Here is a 19048-nt window from a genome sequence, read left to right on the forward strand (position 1 = left end):
TGGACTCACTTTGGAGCATGCGCGATGCTGAGGAGGTCGTGGATAGCACGTTTAGTGAATTGGTCACACCGCAGATTAGGATTGCTGAGGGAGAAAGGGAATGGGTGACCAAAAGGCAGAGAAAGAGCAGGAAGGCAGCGCAGGAGTCCCCTGCGGTCATCTCCCTCCAAAACAAGTATACCGTTTTGGATACTGTTGAGGGAGATGGCTCACCAGGGGAAGGCAGCAGTAGCCAGGTCCATGGCACCGTGGCTGGCTCTGCTGTTCCGAAGGGCGGGAAAAAGAGTGGAAGGGCTATAGTCGTAGGGGATTCGATTGTAAGGGGAGTAGATAGACGGTTCTGTGGTCGAAAACGAGGCTCCCGAATGGTATGTTGCCTCCCAGGTGCACGGGTCAGGGACGTCTCAGATCGGCTGCAGAACATTCTAAAGGGGGAGGGTGAACAGCCAGTTGTCATTGTGCACATAGGCACTAATGATATAGGTAAAAAACGGGATGAGGTCCTACATGCAGAGTTTAGGGAGTTAGGAGCCAAGTTAAAAAGTAGGACCTCAAAGGTAGTAATCTCAGGTGGATAGCAAGAGGCTTTTTCCCAGAGTGGGGGTTTCAATTACTAGAGGACACGAGTTCAAAGTGAAAGGGGAAAAGTTTAGGGGGGATATGCGTGGAAAGTTCTTTACGCAGAGGGTGGTGGGCACCTGGAACGCATTGCCAGCGGAGGTGGTAGATGCGGGCACGATGGAGTCTTTTAAGATGTATCTAGACAGATACATGAATGGGCAGGAAGAAAAGAGATACAGAACCTTAGAAAATAGGCGACATGTTTAGAGAGAGGATCTGGATCGGCGCAGGCTTGGAGGGCCGAAGGGCCTGTTCCTGTGCTGTAATTATCTTTGTTCTTTGTTCTTTGTTCTTGAGCAATCTCTAGCCCGAGTCCAAGCAGACGACAAACTGATCCTCCTCAGAGACTTCAACGCCAGAGTCAGGAAGGACACAAATCTCTAGAAGGGGGTGATTGGCAAGGAAGGAGTAGGGAAAACAAACTCCAATGGAGTCCTCCCCCTGACGAAATGCCTTGAGCATGACCTCGTCATAACGAACACCCTGTTCCACCAGTGAGACAAACACAAAACCTCATGGCAACACTCACGGTCCAAACATTGGCACCTACTCAACTATGTCATAGTTCGAGCAAGGGATCACAGCGATGTCCACATCACCCATGCTGTGACAAGTACCAACGACTGCTGGACCGACAACTGTCTCATCCGATCTACCATCTCCATCAGCCTAGTCCCCAAGCAGCAGAAGCAACAAAGGCAATGCCACTAGAAAATTAACATTGAAGACCTCAAAGATCCACTAAAGGGGCCCTTCTCACTCAGTCAATGCCTTACTGTCAACCACCAACCATCAGGAGCTGCTATGTGCCATTAGTGCCTGGTCAACGTTAAAGACCACCATAACAAGCACCTGCAAAGAAGTCCTTGGATTCTCCACCAGGAAACATCATGACTGGTTGGACAAGAACTACTAAGAAATGCAGGACCTAATTGAATGATAGCACAAGGCCTTCACAGGCTGGAAACTTCACCACATATCCAAGGTAAACCAGGCTCCTGAAGGCAGCGGTGCAGCATAAAACATGGGACATTAAAGACAAATAGTGGGTAGAAAGAGTATGAGAGATCCAGCAACTTGCGGAGACGAACGACATACGCAGTTTCTTTGGCACTGTCAAAGTGATCTATGGCCCAAGCACTCAAGGGTCCACTCTGCTGAGAGCCAAGCATGGAGGAGAACTCAAGGGCAGGGATGCAGTCAGTGCTCGCTGGAGGGAACATTTTGAAGAAGTCCTCAACCTAGACTCTGTCTTTGACTTGAATGTCCTCAACTCCATCCCTCAACAGCCCGTTGGGCTCAGTCTCGGTGCTAGCCCAGTCCAGAGCGAGGTCGAAAAGCCATTCAACAGCTGAAGAACAACAAGGCCTCTGGAGCAGTTGGAACCCCTGCTGAAATCCTGAAACATGTCGGAGATACACTCCTGGCATGACTGCGCAATCTTATATCCCTCGTCTGGGATGAGGAGTGCTTGCTGGGAGACTTCAGGGATGCTGTGATCGTGGCAAGAAGGGAGACAAGACTGATTGCGACAAGTACTGAGGAATCTCCCTGCTCTCTGCCACAGGGAAAATCATTGCCAGGATCCTCCTCCAAGTGGCTTAAGAGCTCCTTCCGCAGATGCAGTGCAATTTTCGCCCTTTGAGACACCAGACATGATCTTCACCGCGCGGGAAATCCAAGAAAAGTGCAGTGAACAATGCCAATCGCTGTACATGGCCTTTTTTGATCTCACAAAAACCTTTGACTCTGTCAACTGCAAAGGCTTACGTGGCTGCCCTCAGAAGTTTGTCACCATCCTCCGTCTACTCCATGACGACATACAAGCCGTGATTCTCACCAACGGAACCACCACAGACCTTTTCTCAGTCAAGACCAGGGTCAAGCAAGGCTGTTTCATCACACCAAATCTCTTCTCCATCTTCCTCACTGCAATGCTACACCTCACCTCAAGCAAATGACCCACAGGTGTGGAGATAATCTACAGAACAGATGGAAAAATGTTCAACCTATGCTGCCTTCAATCCTAAACCAAAATTACTCCAACCTCAGTCGTCGAGCTTCAGTATGCAGATGACACTTGCATGTGTGCTCACTCAAACTGAGCTCCAGATCATTGTCGACTCCTTCTCCGAAGCATATGACAAAATGGGTCTTTCACTAAACATGCAGAAAACTAAGGTCCTCTTACAAACAGCTCCCACAGCACAACACCTTCTCCCATCAAGATTAATGGCAAGATCCTGGAAAATGTGGATCATTTTCCATATCTTGGGAGCTTTCTCTCAGCAAAGGCAGACATAGATGACCAGGTTCATCAGTGCCTCCAATGTGCCAACTCAGTCTTCAACTGACTGAGGAAGAGAGTATTCGAGGACCAGGATTTCAAACCCAAGACTAAGATCATGGTTTACCAGGCAGCAGTGATCTTTGTGCTCCTATATGCTTCAGAGACTTGGACAACCTACAGCAGGCACCTCAAAACACTGGGGAAGTATCACCAGAGGTGCCAAATCCAAAGGCAAGAAAGGCGGTTCAACAGCAGTGTCCTCCCCCAAGCCAACCTGCCCAGCATCAGAGTGGTAATCACCCAAACAAGTTCCACTGGGTCGAACATGTCGTCCACATGCCTGACACCAGACTCCCGAAACAGCTGTTCTACTCAGAACTTGGTCGTGGCAGGTGACACCCAGGAGGATATCCTCAAAGCATCGCTGAAGAAATCAAACCTCCCAGTTGCCTCGTGGGAGTTTCTATCTTGTGACTGTCCTAGATGGAGAAAGGCATTTGGGAAGGCATCATAAACCTCAAGGAACTTCGTCGTCAACATGTGGATGCGAAGTCGAGGTGTGGAGTGAGCGCACAAACCTCCAAACTATTCATCTACCTGATCCTTCAAGCACCGCCTGCCCCTCATGTGGCAGAGTCTGCAGATCATGCATTCGATTTATCAGCCATCTCAGAACCCATTAAACCGGAGTGGAAGCAAGTCATCCTCAATCCCGGGGGAGTGCCTAAGAAGAATAACAATCAATCTTTTTAAATTAAATTACAACAGATTCAGACATGGGGTGGAATTTTAATTCCCGGCTTGGAACTCTGATGTCACAATGACTTCCAGGTCCCAACCCCATGATATTGATGTCAGGCTTAAGGAAACTAAACCTTGTCCTGGCAGCATGTTTAAACATTAACTCATATGATGAGCAACCTGTTATAGACTGTGAGGTTATTCTGTAAGGGAAAAGAAAATTGTCTAACCCATGTCGAAGAGAAACATGGGAATCACTGCTCCACCTGTCACCTTTTAAACACTTTTGCAAAGACCTCTTCACAATCTTCACAGTGGTGCAGTGGTTAGCACCGCAGCCTCACGGCTCCAGCGACCCGGGTTCAATTCTGGGTACTGCCTGTGTGGAGTTTGCAAGTTCTCCCTGTGTCTGCGTGGGTTTTCTCTGGGTGCTCCGGTTTCCTCCCACAAGCCAAAAGACTTGCAGGTTGATAGGTAAATTGGCCATTATAAATTGCCCCTAGTATAGGTAGGTGGTAGGAAAATATAGGGACAGGTGGGGATGTGGTAGGAATATGGGATTAGTGTAGGATTAGTATAAATGGGTGGTTGATAGTCTGCACAGACTCGGTGGGCCGAAGGGCCTGTTTCAGTGCTGTATCTCTAAACTAAACTTTCTAAAGTACCATTTGATGTTGGGTGATATGGCGGTACCAGAGTGTGTTTGACTGCATTCTTACTCAGAAATATTCTGAACTCTTCTGACATAAATTGTGGGCAATTATCTGACACCAACACCTCTGGCAACTCATAAATTGCAAACCAACATCTCAAAGCCTTAACAGTTTTGGCACTTGTGGTATTGGGCATAAACACAACATTTATCCACTTGCTATAGCTATCTATCAAAACAAAGTATTCTTTTCCTTCCACTTCAAAGAAATCGACATGTAGTCGTTTCCACGGTTTCCTTATGTTTGACTATCACGGTCTTGTTTTTTTCTCCTCAGAAATAATGTGTGTGCCTTTAAAACTGTAAAAAGATCAGTGCACCTTTAAGGTAGAACGTTCTGGAGACTCAGTCTACCAGAGTGCATTCTGGTTGCCAAACAACAGCAGCAAGAGAGAGTTCTGATGTGATTTGAACAGAAGGAGCTGTGTTATTTCCCTCTCAAAGTTCTACAAAGTGAAGCTATATATTCTCTCTCAAGGTTCTGCCAAGCAACATGCCAAATTAATTCCCTTAGAAAATAAAAAAAGCTTTTCTTTCTTAACAAAGTATTAGTATTGCTCTGTTCATCACTGAAGGGACAATTAATGCTACAACGGCTGAACTGCTAAATTCCTATCTTTGAAGGACGGTTTTTTCCAAAAGACTATTGTGAAGACTTCAAGTGACCTTGAACTGTTTCTACATTGGAAGACTCCATTCGTCAGGAATGTAACTTGCAAAGACATTTTTTATTTTTTTGGTCAGCTAATTAAAAACTGAATTACTGTTAATTTTAGTATATGTATGCAAATGCTGGAGTTAGATTTTTAAATAAGAAGTTATGAGGTCTTTAGACATAGGTTTATCTTAGTAGTGTTTAAGATTTTAGGTGTTCTTTAATAAATAGTTAATTTGTTGTTGTCTAAAGATACATGGGGGTTTGGTCCGCTTCATTCGGAGGTTACTAGAGTGTTTAGTTAGGCTGCTTTTTCCAATTTGGAAAGCTTAAAGAAATATGCTGTGTCCTGTGGAGTGATGGGACTGAATTAACACTGCGTTGCTTCCACCGCAATCAGAATCATATATTTTAATTGGGGAGCTTTGTCCTGCGAGGTCATAACATGGCCATGGAAAGAAAGGCACTTTGGGTGAATCATTTCTCACTCTGAGACCCACTTCACAACTTTTCACCAACTCCTCAATATCCCTGTTTCACTTGGGATACCAAAAATATCTTCTTGCTACTACTTTAATACGGACTATCCCTGTGTGCTCTTGGTGTAGCTCCTATGACAATCTCTCTCTAAATCTTAGCAGAATAATGACTCTTAAAACCCAAAGGAGACAGCCTTAATCTACACTCAGTTCATTTCTACGTATGCAGTACTCCTGTAGTTTCTCATCATCACACTGTTTAGGCCAGCCATTCATGACATAATTTCACACTTTACTGAGCACTGCATCCCCGCGAGTTTCTTCACTAATATCTCTGCCAGACACTGGCATGTCATTTGTATGTGTAAAGTAACTCAAAAGTAACTCAGTAGCTAAAAATGAACCAGTCTTCACTCTTGAAAGAACGTCCGCATTAGCATGAAATGAGAACAAAAAGTGCTGGGAATACTCAGCAGGTCTGGCAGCCTCTATGTGGAGAGAAACAGAGTTAATGTTTCAGGTCTATGACCCTTCCGCATTAGCATGATCTGCTGAATTATGATATTTAATATTGTACTGATGGGCCATTAAAATCAACACCCACCTCTGAAGCTGTGCTGCCGCTAAGGATGGTACCCCCTCCTTTGAACCAAATATGATTATAAGGGCTAGGTGGTCAGTTAGCAAGTGAATTTCCTATCCCATCATAGGTACGAATGGAACTTTGTAACACTATATATGATGGCTAACACCTCTTTCACAACTTGTGACTAATTTTGCTCTGGCTTTGTTAAAATACGTGAAGCATATGCTACAGGCCTCTCCACATCATCTTCCATTAGGTGAGAAAACACCACAGCTAACCCTCATGGTGAGGCATCATATGTTAAAACCTGTTGTTCCTCAGAATCATACAGCTGAAATTTGTGCCCAGCCGAAATGGTGGGAGGAATCCCACCTCGGCCAGCTGGCAACCCCCGGAGCGATTCTACGGTGCCAGGCCAATTAACAGCCTAGCGCCGGGATCTTTGCCCCTTTAAAGGGACAGGGTTCCTGCTTCCAAGAGCTGCCGGCCAGTCAGAGGGCCAGCAGCTCAGTAGTATCGGCAGCGCCACTGCGAGTGTGGCACTGCCAGTACTGCAAGAGTTTACGCATCTCATTTATGTTGCATCAGACAACATAAAGAACTCATTACAGGATCCAGCGCTGGATCCTGTAATAAGTTCTTTATGTTGTCTGATGCAACATAAATGAGACGTGTGGAGTCCAATTATGCTGAAGATCTCTAACAGGTTTGTTAACAGCTAAACTAGCATGTACGTTACAGAGCAAACTATTTACAGAACCTTCCTTTAGGTGTTACAGTTGCAGAGTGACTCTGGTCCTAGTCACATGATTATATCTTAGTGCTTAGCTCATCAGCATACTGAGATCTTAAAGGGACATCTTAAGGCAATCACACAACAGATCCAAGGTAAGTGAGGCGGGGGTCGCTGGGGCCAGACCGGCAGGCCCCGAAAAGGGGTGGGGTGGAGGTTAGATGCCTAATGCAAGGGGAGGGAGGTTCAGGTTGGTGCAGGTTTTCCTGGTGGGGGCTTTCCGTGGACCATAGATTGCCCACAGAAGAGGGCCCCCGGCGCAGGCCGCAGAGATGTCTCCGCATGCGGAGCAGTTCATACAGGGGGCAAATATGTGAGCTAAGTCAGGATGAACCTAGGGAGAGGTGGTGGAGGTGTGGTAATGTCACTGGACTAGTAATCTAGAGCTGAGGCTAATGTTCTGTGGACATGGGTTTGAATCCCACCATGACAGATGGTGAAATTTGAATTCAGTTAATAAATCTGGAAGATAAAGCTAGTTTAATGGTGACCATGAAACCATTGTCAATTGTTGTCAAAAACCCATCAGGTTCACTAATGTCCCTTAAGGAAGGAAATCTGTTGTCCTTACCTGGTCTGGCTTACATGTGACTCCAGACCGACAGTGATGTGGTTGACTCTTAAAATGTTGTCTGCGATAGCCTAGCAAGCCATTCAGTTCAATTAGGGATGGGCAACAAAAGCTAGCCTAACCAGTGATGCCCACATCCCACAAACAAATAAAAAAATTCCCTATGAATGTTCTAAGTTCTTCTTTGTTCTCTGGTCTCCTTGCTTTCAAAATCTACTCAACCTTCTCCTGCATTGGATGGCTACCTTCACCATCTATTTGATGCCCCAGGTGTGTTACTCTTGACACCATAAAGAAAGATTTGTGCTTTTTTGCTTTGAGACCATACTCTTGAAGTTGATCTAGGACTTTGTTCAACCCCACAATGTGCTCTTTCTCTGTCTTACTGCTCATTAGAATGTCATCTAAGAAGCATCACATTCCTTTCATTGCACTTACCACCTGATGTGTGACGCTCTGAAAAACTGCAGGAGCAGTAGACACCCCAAATGGTAACCTTTCATACTGTCCAACCTTTTGTGTGTATGAATGATAAGCTATTCCTTGCTCTTGTCAGTTAATTCTAATTGCAATTTGCATTTGACAGGTCTATCTTACTGAACACCTTGCCATTGGCTAAATTAGAAAACAAATCTTTACAGGTAGAGAGTGGGTAAGTATCATTTTCAATCACCTTATTTATCATTTTCTTATAATCTCCACAAATCCAAACGGACCTGTCTGCTTTTTTAACTATGACAATGGGTGAAGCCCCTCATTACCATCACCATGTCCTGTTCCACTGGCAGGACTGACCCACCAGAGGTGGTGGCATCGTGGCATACAGTCAGGAAGGAATTGCCCTGGGAGTCTTCAACATTGACTCTGGACCCCATGAAGTCTCATGACATCAGGTCAAACATGGGAATGGAAATCTCCTGCTACTTACCACCTACTGCCCTCCCTAGGCTGATGTGTCAGTGCTCCTCCATGTTGGACTCCACTTGAATAAAGCACTGAGGGTGGCAAGACACAGAATGGACAATGGGTGGGGCATTTCAATGCCCATCACCAAGAGTGGCTTGGTAGCACCACTACTCACCGATCTGGCCAAATCCTGAAGGACACCCTGACGGGTGGCACAGTGGCGCAGTGGTTAGCACTGCAGCCTCACTGCTCCAGCGACCCGCGTTCAATTCTGGGTATTGCCTGTGTGGAGTTTGTAAGTTCTCCCTGTGACCATGTGGGTTTTCTCTGGGTGCTCCGGTTTCCTCCCACATGCCAAAGACTTGTGGGTTGGTAGGTAAATTGGCCATTGTAAAAAAATTGCCCCAGGTGTCGGTAGGTGGTAGGAGAATTGAGGGAAGGTGGGGATGTGGTAGGGAATATGGGATTAATGTAGGATTAGTATAAATGGGTGGCTGATGGTCAGTGCGGACTCGTTGGGCCGAAGGGCCTGTTTCGGTGCTGTATCTCTCTATAACTCTATATCTGCCAAACTGCGCTTGCGACAGTGGTGAGGGAACCAACAAGCCCGAAAAAAACTACCAGATCTTGTACTCACCAATCAATCAGTTGCATGTGAATCTGTCCGTGACTCCACGTAGGAGCCCATCTTCACAAAGAGCACACCCTCCATCATGTTGTGTGGAACTATCACTGTGCTAAATGGGATAGATTCAGAACAGATCTAGCAGCTCAAAATTGGGCATCCATGAGGCACTGTGGGCCATCAGCAGCAGCAGAATTGCACTCCCCCACAATCTGTAACCTCATGGCATGGCATATCCCTCACTCTACCATTACCATCAAGCCAAGGGATTAATCCTGGCTCAATGAAGAGAGCAGTAGGGCATGACAGGAGCAGCACCAGGTGTACCTAAAATGCCTGGTGAACCTACAACACAGGACGACATGCATGCCAAACAGCAAAAACAGCATGCAATAGACAGAGCTAAGTGTTCCCACAACCAATGGATCAGATCAAAGCTCTGCAGTCCTACCACATCCAGTTGTGAATGATGGTGGACAATTAAACAAATAACAAGAGGAGGAGGCTCCACAAATATCCCCATCCTCAATCATGGTGGAGCTCAGAACATCAGTGCAAAAGATAAGGCTGACGCATTTGCATCCAGCTTCAGCAGAAGTGCCCAGTTGATGATCCATCTCGGTCTCCTCCTGAGGCCCCCAGCATCACAGATGCCAGTCTTCAGCTAAATCGATTCACTCCATGTGATATCTGGAAATGGATGAAGGCACCGGATAATGCAAAGGTTATGGAGCCTGACAATATTCTGGCAATAGTACTGAAGACATGAGCTCCAGGACTTGCTGCACCCTGAGCTAAGCTGTTCCAGTACAACCAGAACACTGACATCTACTCGTAAATGTGGAAAATTGCCCAGGTCTGTTCTATCAACAAAAAGGAGGACAAATCCAACCCGGTCAATTACCATCCTATCAGCCTCGTCTCGATCATGAGCAAACTGATGGAAGGTATCGTTAACAGTGCTATCAAGCGGCATTTACACAGCAATAACCTGCTCACCGATGCTCAGTTTGGGTTCCACCAGGGTCGCCCGGCTCCTGACCTCATTACTGCCTTGGTCCAAACATTGAGGAAACAGTTGAACTTAAGAGGGGAGGTGAGAGTGACTGCCCTTGAAATCAAGGCATAGTGTGGCATCAAGATGGTTATGGTTGTTGGAGGCCAATCATCTCAGTCCCGGGACATCACTGCAGGAGTTCTTCAGGGCAGTGTCCTAGGCCTAATTATCTTCAACTGCTTCATCACTGACCTTCCCTCGATCATAATGTCAGAAGTGGGGATGTTCGCTGAAAATTGCACAATGTTCAGTACCATTTAGAACTCCTCAGATACTGAAGCAGTCCGTGTCCATATGCAGCAAGACCTGGGAAAACATTCAGGCTTGGGCTGATAAGTGGCAAGTTGCATTTGTGCCACACAAATGCCAGATGATGACCATCTCCAACAAGAGAGAATCTAACCATCTCCCCAGCGTTACCATCACTGAATCCCCCACTATCAACATCCTGGAGGTTACCATTGACCAGATATGGAACAACCATATAAATACTGGGCTACAACAGCAGGTCAGAGACTGGGAATTCTGCCACGAGTAACTCACCTCCTGACTCCCTAAAGCTTATCATTCATCTATCTAAAAGACACAAGTAGGGAGTGTGATGGAATACTCTACACTTGCCTGGATGGGTGCAGCTCCAACAACACTCAAGAAACTCGACACTATCCAGGACAAAGCAGTCCACTTGATTGGCAACCCATCCACCAACTTAATCATTCACTCCTTCCACCACTGATGCACAGTCACTGCAGTGTGTACCATATATATAAGATGCACTGCAGCAACTCACCAAGGCTCCTTTGACAGCACCTTCTAAACTCGAAAACTCTGCCTTCGAGAAGGTCAAGGACAGCAGATGGGTGGGAACACCACCACCTGCAAGTTCCTCCAAGCCACACACCATCCTGACTTGGAACGATGTCGCAGTTAGTTCCCTGTTTCTGGATCAAAATCTTGGAACTCCCTTCCTAACAGCACTGTTGAATGCCCAAACCAGATGGACTGCAGTGGTTCAAGAAGGGAGCTCACAGCAACCTTGTCAATGGCAATTAGGGATAGGCAACAAATACAGGCCTTGCTAGCGGTGTCCACATCTCATAATTGCCCCTGATCTTTCTAATCTATCTAACTCTTCACTTCCTGCTTCTAACTAGGCCTAAGTCACTGGCCTATTCTTTCAAAATGTCCTTTATCTTTACTTCAGCCTTGTAATGCCTAATTTTATCATTTGGTTCTCATTGCTCAAAATTTACTTTGTGCTCTCTTAACACTTTCTCTATCAGATGTACTCTTACTGATCCCTACTATAAATAACTCAGCCCAGTTTAACTGCATTTTCATAAGCCAATTCCTTTCCATCAGGGAGACTTTGTTCCCTCCAAATACAACCAATGGAAAGTAATAGAATGCATCATCATTTCCCCCACTAACACTAACTTAACCTAGCCATCACTGGGATAGTGTTATTGGAATAACTGGTCAGTTTCACACCCGTTTTCCGTAAGGGATTGTGACTTAGGAAGTTTTTTATACTCTCCTTCCTAGATGACAGTCACTGCTGCAATTGTATCAATGATGAAAATAAGTTGTGAATCTTCTACTTTCATTTCGACTGTGGGCGCTGTAATTATATCTTCGGCCCTATTACTCTCATCTTCCATGTGTTGTTTTTGTTGCTGTCTGATGGAGTACAACTCTTGACATCCCTGCTTGATAACATCAGCTTCTGTTTCCATATCAATCATATGCACATTCGAGGACCTTCAGGCTCCCAAACTAGCTTTGATCTACCCCGACCCCAACCTGGTGCTTGACTATGACCTTATGTTTGACTGTGACCTGAAGCATTACTGCTTCCTGTATTCCTGCATGCCACCTGGATCTGATTGACTTTCCCACAGGCATAATACTTTGATTAGAAATGGAGACATTGAGATGGTTTGTGGCTACCATGACAACAGTAACATTTGAACTTCTGACTCTAAGACTGTGAGCTTGGCTGCTGTGGCCTGGATTCCACTGATATCCAATGGATCCCACTGATATCCAATGGATCCCACTGATATCCAGTGGGCTTCACCTGCCGGCTTGGGAAAAGATATCCCTTGAAAATTGAAACTATATTTTTTTGCAATGACCTCATCGCAGGTCGCCCTCTATGTCAGCTTATTTCTTTTACTTAACAGTTTGACCTGGATTTTATTGTTCTTCAAGCCTCCTACAAAATTGTCTCTCTAAAGTTTATCTCTAAGTTCGTGCCATAGCCACATTGGTGGGAGAGTTTCTTTAGCTCAAGAATGTAATCTGCTACAGACTCTCTTGGCAACTGTTTCCTTTAATGGGTTGCAACTCTCAGGGCGATTTCACTCTTAGTCTGTTATACTTCATAGCAGGAGTCCAAAATCTAATTTATTTTGGGTATCTTCTAGTAATGGGGTCTGTCGGCCAATACTGTTTAGACACTACATCAAAGGCATCTGGCCCCATCGTGGTGAGGAGGACATTAACTTTATCCTCATTGCCTATTTTATTTGCTTTCATCCAAATGTTAAGCCTTCATTTATAATTACTCCAGTTCTCTTTGTCAGGGTTGAATACCCCCATGGACACCAAATGAGCATTTTGTGCCATTTTTTTCATGCAACTACATACACCACTCAGTCTAAATTTGCATTTGCTCACAGTTCATATTTGAGTCACTGAGCTGTGCAGGAACATAGCACATGCACACAGTGCAATCTTTCTAAAATGCTCAAACATCCACAAATTTAATTTCAAGTTTTCCAAATAGTGTCACAATGTTCTCAGGTCCTTGATTATTCCAATGACAAGTAGAAACAAAATCCATCCCTTCCTTGTCACCATCTTTGCGTTGTGTTCAGACTGGATATAACTCACACAGAGACTCGACTTAATTGGCCATGTTGTTTCTCTCCATTATTCAATATCTCCCAACAGAGAGGGCAGTATTACAAAATGATCAGCTCTTTCCATATACTACAGCCGTAGTAGAGACAGTGGCACAGGATGAAGCACACATCACGTCAGAGTTGGAGGATTTGGGGGAGGCGAGTCGGCTGTGGCCAGGCCCCCTCGGGGGATGGAGGACGGGCACAGCCCTGCTCAGCAGGATGGAGATGCAGAGTCTTGGGAGTCACAAAACAGGCAGCTCCACCTGGAGAACCAGCGTGTGATGTGTGTCTACATGCTGGAGTTATATGAGGCACTGTGGAGTCATGGGATGAGAATGGAGGAGTCCATTCATTTTATGTGCTCCACAATGACTCAGCTTTGAGCGCATGAGCACCCGCCTTGAGAGATTGGCGAACCTCATGGAGAGCCATGTGCGGCATCATTCAGAGTGTTTGCAGAAACAGCGCACTGACATGTACAGGATGCATGCCAGACTCACCAGCATCGACCAGTCAGTGGTGCTAATGGCGCAGAGAGGCATGGAGTGGATACCAACTGCGTCCCAGCTGGTGATCTCCTCCAGCGATCAAGGGCATCATGAAAAGGCTGAGGAGGTGACAGATTGGTTTGAGGGGGCCACTCCTCAGCTGTCTCTGTCGCCATCACCTGCCCTCATGACCCCTCCAACGGATGAGACATCTGTGGAGTCACGCCCTGTGACAGAGGCTGACCTCATAGCACTGCCTGGGCAACAGCTTTTGGAGGTGCCCCATCCCAGTCCCCTGGCACCACCACGATGAGGACGGCCGTCACGGACACATCCTCTGCCGCAGGAGGAACGTCTGATAGGAGTGGCCGTTGGCGGAAGCCACCTTGTTGCTGACATCACTTTGTAGGTCACTCAGGTGTTTGTAATATAAATAAACGTTTACTGCTAAGCCATTAAAGCACTTGGAAAGTTGTTGTACTAGGTCTGATCTGTGAGTTTCCATGTTATGCTGCTGAGAATCTGGAGAATGGGAAGTAAGTATTGCTAGAGTGTGATGGTGAAGATTATGTGTGGGTTAGAAGAGGGAGCCTTCCTACTTCTCCTTCTTTACCCCGTGCCCCTGCTGCCAGGGGTCTGCCTCTGCTCTGGCAGACGCAGATCCTCATTGCTGGTTGGGCCAAGCTCTGTGAAGCTTGATACCATTTCCTCTTGTGCCCTTCCATTGTTGGCATTAGACTGTGCATGGCATTGATCTGCATGAACCACTCCCTCAGAGAAAAAGCCCTTGTCAAGAGATCACAGATATGAAGCATACTTCTAATCACCTCTTGGCGAGATGAAATGAAAAAAATACAAAAACAGGAATTCGGCACAAAAATGGTAAGTGCTACAGTTAGGCGGTAGGTCCATAAACTTCCCCAAAGGGAAAAGACAGATTAACATCTCAGGTGCAGATCAGGTCAGTTCTAATATGAACAAAAACTTCTGTTTACAGCACACCTTTAATGTAGAGAGAGCTCCTGAACAGAGGCATCAGGAGAATTGAACACTAAGCCAAAGGAGGAGAGATAAGGAACAGCGGCTATAAAAAGGGACAGCACTTACAATGTTAGCCTGTCCTTTCTGTTTTCATATGCCAATAGACTTGCCAGTGTTTTACCAGAGTTTATTTATTTAGAGATACAGCACTGAAATAGGCCCTTCAGCCCACCGAGTCTGTGCCGACCAACAACCACCCATTTATACTAATCCTACATTAACCCCATATTCTCTACCACATCCCCACCATTCTCCTACCACCTACCTACACTAGGGGCAATTTACAATGGCCAATTTACCTATCAACCTGCAAGTCTTTGGCTGTGGGAGGAAACCAGAGCACCCGGCGGAAACCCTTGCAGATACAAGCAGAACTTGCAAACTCCGCACAGGCAGTACCCAGAACTGAGCCCGGGTCGCTGGAGCTGTGAGGCTGCGGTGCTAACCACTGCGCCACCCTCAAAGCAGTTTTCTGCTTTTAATTTGGTCTGCATTGAGTCCTCTCCAGTGTTCCTTGACAATTTGCTGCTGCAGAGAAATCTGCATCATTTCTGCTACCAGCAGTGTGAGGGCCATCTCACAGTCTTCTATCCACATTGGGACTTTTGCCTCTGTCCCGATGTAGCTGATCATTCCCTGCAAAGTCACTGCCTCCTCCTCCATGTTGTGGTTCGATGTTGCGTCGAACTTGACCCACAAAAAGAAATTCAGTTCTGTTCCCTGACCGAGCTGCTAACAAGCTTGTTAATGGCCTTAAGTGGCCATTTAACAAGTTTGGGTGGGTTGTCTCTTCCGCCTTCCATCGTCACGTTCCAAAGTCTGAGCGTGCCAGCCTCGCGTTGGGTAACTGGCACACCGAGCAAGGACGGGTTTCAGCGACCGCTTGCTCCCAAACATGCTTTCTCCAGCAATCCCAAATCCCGCCCTTAATGTGAGGAAAAACCCCAGTGGTGGAGAGCTTTGGGGACCATAGTTCCAAAGTTATGTCTTAAATTACTCATATACTGAATTGTAAAATGTCCATTCGTTAAAAATTTCCAAGCACATGCCAAGGTTTATATGACTGGTAATTCCTTCCCCTTTTCCATTTTTGTTCTCCTATCTTCTTTTATGAAAGTTGGATAGATGTATTTCCACAGGTTCTGACAGTCATCTGCTACCTTACCTGCACATCCCATCTTCAGATTTGAGCCTAAACGATGAATGATGTTGGGTTATTCGCCTGTGGGTGACACTTAAGTCTTTTGTTGCTGTAACTGGATCATAGTCACTCCTGGGTAACCAAGATCATGGTCAATACTTACTAAAAAGGATTTTGCCTTGCATCATAGGTATCTTGTATTATAGAGGACAAGCTTTCCAGTTGTTCCGACCCAGTCTAAAAGGATCTTTATATTGTATCTTATGCGTTCAGTAGCTGCCCTCAGAGTGTTTGATGCAACAGTGTAGAGGGAGCATTGCTCTGTATCTAGCCAGTGCTGTGCTTGATCTGGTAGTGTTTGATGGAGCAGTGTAGTGACCACCTTAGGCTATGTCTAAGTGAACTATAACATCTGGGAGTGTTTGATAGAGCAGTATAGTGATGATCTAAGTCCATGTCTAACTGTGCTATAGTATCTCAGAGTCCTTGAAGCTGCAGTAGGCGCCCAAAGTAGAAAAGTGTTCCATTCATTTGAATAACATTCCTCATCTTGATACCTGAGAAAAATTGTCAAACACTGAGTTAAAATCACATACCCAGACACAGGCGCACACACACACAAATAAAGAACAACTGTGGCCATAGTACAGACTGTCGAAGCTTTAATGTTCGTTGTTTAGTTGCCAGAAAGAGAAAATAGCTAGACTATTGTTAAAACAATTATCTCAACATTCTTTGTGTCTATTCTATTTGGTTTTTTTTCATTAAAAGAAGCCAAGTGAAGGCCCGAGACTCACAGTGCAGGACATGAGAAGGCTGGAAAGACTAGCAGAGAAGATGAGGTAAATAAAATTGTTTATTGATGCCCAGCTTGGCTGCCAAGTGTTTCTCTGACTCCTCTGTCAATTTTCAGTGGCTTTCTGGTATTCCTGTATCTCTTTGTTATTCTTAGTTGTCATGCTTCCTCCTTGATCACCTTGGTAGGTAGACCCCCATTCTCAGTTTTGGTCTGGTCCTAGTGTCCTAGTTGTATTTGTTGAGCCAGCGTTTAGCTGCACCTATAGTGGTGTGTGTAACGCATGTATCTGGAGCTGTAGTCAGTCTGATAGCTGATGCAGTTTGCAAACTGCTGGTCGCACTCACACAACAGGTACTTGCATTTACTGCCCAGGATCTCTGTGGCTGAGAAAACAAAGGTAAGGTTGGTGAATAAAGACTCTCTCAGCTAATTAGAATGGATAGGACACATCACATGACTAGTCAATCATTGTCCAGGAATATTCGTGAATGAATTTCAATCAGGAAAGACAGCCAGTCTCCACATGGGGAAAGACCATTCAGCCCGTTAAGGTTCACTCCTTCTATAATCCACATAGATCTCCCGTCAGGTTTTTCTGTACCCATTTATTCTATTCCCATAAACCCTGTACACTGTATTCTTTTATAAGGTTGAATTTTTGCCTCAGGGGTAGAAAACAGGAGCTGGGACTGTTTCCGGGTCCCAAACCCATTCCTGGGGGGGCAACCAGTTGGAATTTTGACTGGGGTGCCCCCTTAATTGGCATGGAGACAGGCTCCCTGTTCACTTAAGGGCAGCAGGCGAGCTCTCGAAGCTGGGGGGTTAATCAGAGACATTCCACCTTCAGAGGAGCACCTAGCAGCAGTAAAAGGTAAGTAACTGAGAGGTCACTTCAATAAGAAGCTGCCCTCTCAACCACTTTTTTAAAATTTTAATTAAAAAATACAGAAAGCAGCCAGGCCACCTATGTGAGAGGAGAGGGAGTGGGGAGCCCCTTTAGAGGGTGTCCTTTAGATGTGCCCCCCTTCCCCCCACCAACCAAGCGGGTGAAGAGGGACTGTAGGCCTGCCTGCAGTGCTGGTACCCCAACTTTCCACTTGGTGCTTATCTCCAGACAGTTAGCCTGCCTCCCCCATTGCAACGGGAAACTGGAGGCTGACTGGAAAATCCCAGTTGATCTCCTTAATCCTTGGTTGACAAAGCTCTTAATGAGTCTAATTGCCTGCCCGCCTTGAGGGGGATGGGTGGGTTGCTGAGCCCCGATCACATGTCGGGCAAAATTACCGAAGTTGGGAATGGGGTCAGGAAACAGGCATGCTGGCCAGCCTCATAATTTTGTGGCCCCGTCTGCCTATGTTCCTAATGTTAGCGGGACCCAAAAATTCAGCCCCTGGTCTCTATCCACCCATTTAATCTCCTACCACATACTGTGCACACTTTTCACTGTCATGGGTCGTGGGGTGGGGGGGGGGGGGGTGGATGGTGGCAATTTTAAGCTCCACACCTCGTGGAAACTGGGCAAATGGGCAATTTTCCCCAGGTGACCTCCCCCCCCGTGCCCCCACCATTGGGCCTCACTAACGACTGCTCCTTATAGCTGGCAAGAGGGACACCTGCCTGAAGGCAGACAGGCCCCTCCTTAAATCTGCAAATTGCCAGACCTGTTGGGAAGAGGATTTGGGGCCAGAAGAGGCCTAGAAACCTTGGGATGATCTTCCCTCACTTTCCGACTATCTGAGCCCCCACCCCACTCCCTGCCCTTGGTGTCAGGGATTGTTCTTTTGGGTCGCTGATAGTGGCCTCCTGCTGCCCAAAATCCAACTCCCAGGTACTGCTTCCTGCCACTGTCAGGTAGGAGACAGACAGGAAGCTTGCAGATGAAACTTGTTGCGAAGGAACGGACAACTTCGCATCTGCCTGTGCCTTGACACACTCATCCCACTCTCCATTAACAACACCCCCAGGGGCTCTACCAACCCATTTATTCTCCTTCCACAGACCCTGTGGACTCTCTGTATCATGGGACTCTACCCACCCACTTAATATCCTTCAGAAAAATTCTGGATAATAAATTCCTGATCTTCCAGAGAAAAAGGAAAATTCCCGAATATTGTTTCATCCTCCCTATCCACCCTGGTCTGTTAGCAGCCACAGACAACAGTTCCCAGCAGAACAGGAAGCATCATGCCCCATGTAGTCTTTGCCATTCCTTACCTGGAAGAAGATTAGCAGCTGAAAGTGAGTGTCAGGATGGGTGCCTGAGGATGAAAGCACTGGGGTCCTTTAAGAAACAATTGGATAATGGAATGAGGAGTTGACAGAGTTGGTTTTCTGGAAGGGTGAGTGTGAATGGGAACTGGTCATGTGACCTCAGCCTGTACCTATACCTACAATATCCAATCCCATTTCCAATCCCATTTATCCAGCTTTTTTTTAGTGGAGCAAATTGTTTGAACTTCAGCTACTGTAGCCAGGATTCCATTCCATCTTCACTGCTCTATGAGAGAAGTTTCAGCTAACCTCTCAATTCATTTACATTTTGTTAACTTGAACTCTGTGCCCTTTAGTTGTGTGCTCACAGTGTAAATCAAGCATTTGAATTTTGTTCCAGTGAACTTGGGGCCCACTGAT

This window comes from Heterodontus francisci, chromosome 5, assembly GCF_036365525.1.
Source record: "Heterodontus francisci isolate sHetFra1 chromosome 5, sHetFra1.hap1, whole genome shotgun sequence".
Taxonomy (NCBI): Eukaryota; Metazoa; Chordata; class Chondrichthyes; order Heterodontiformes; family Heterodontidae; genus Heterodontus; species Heterodontus francisci.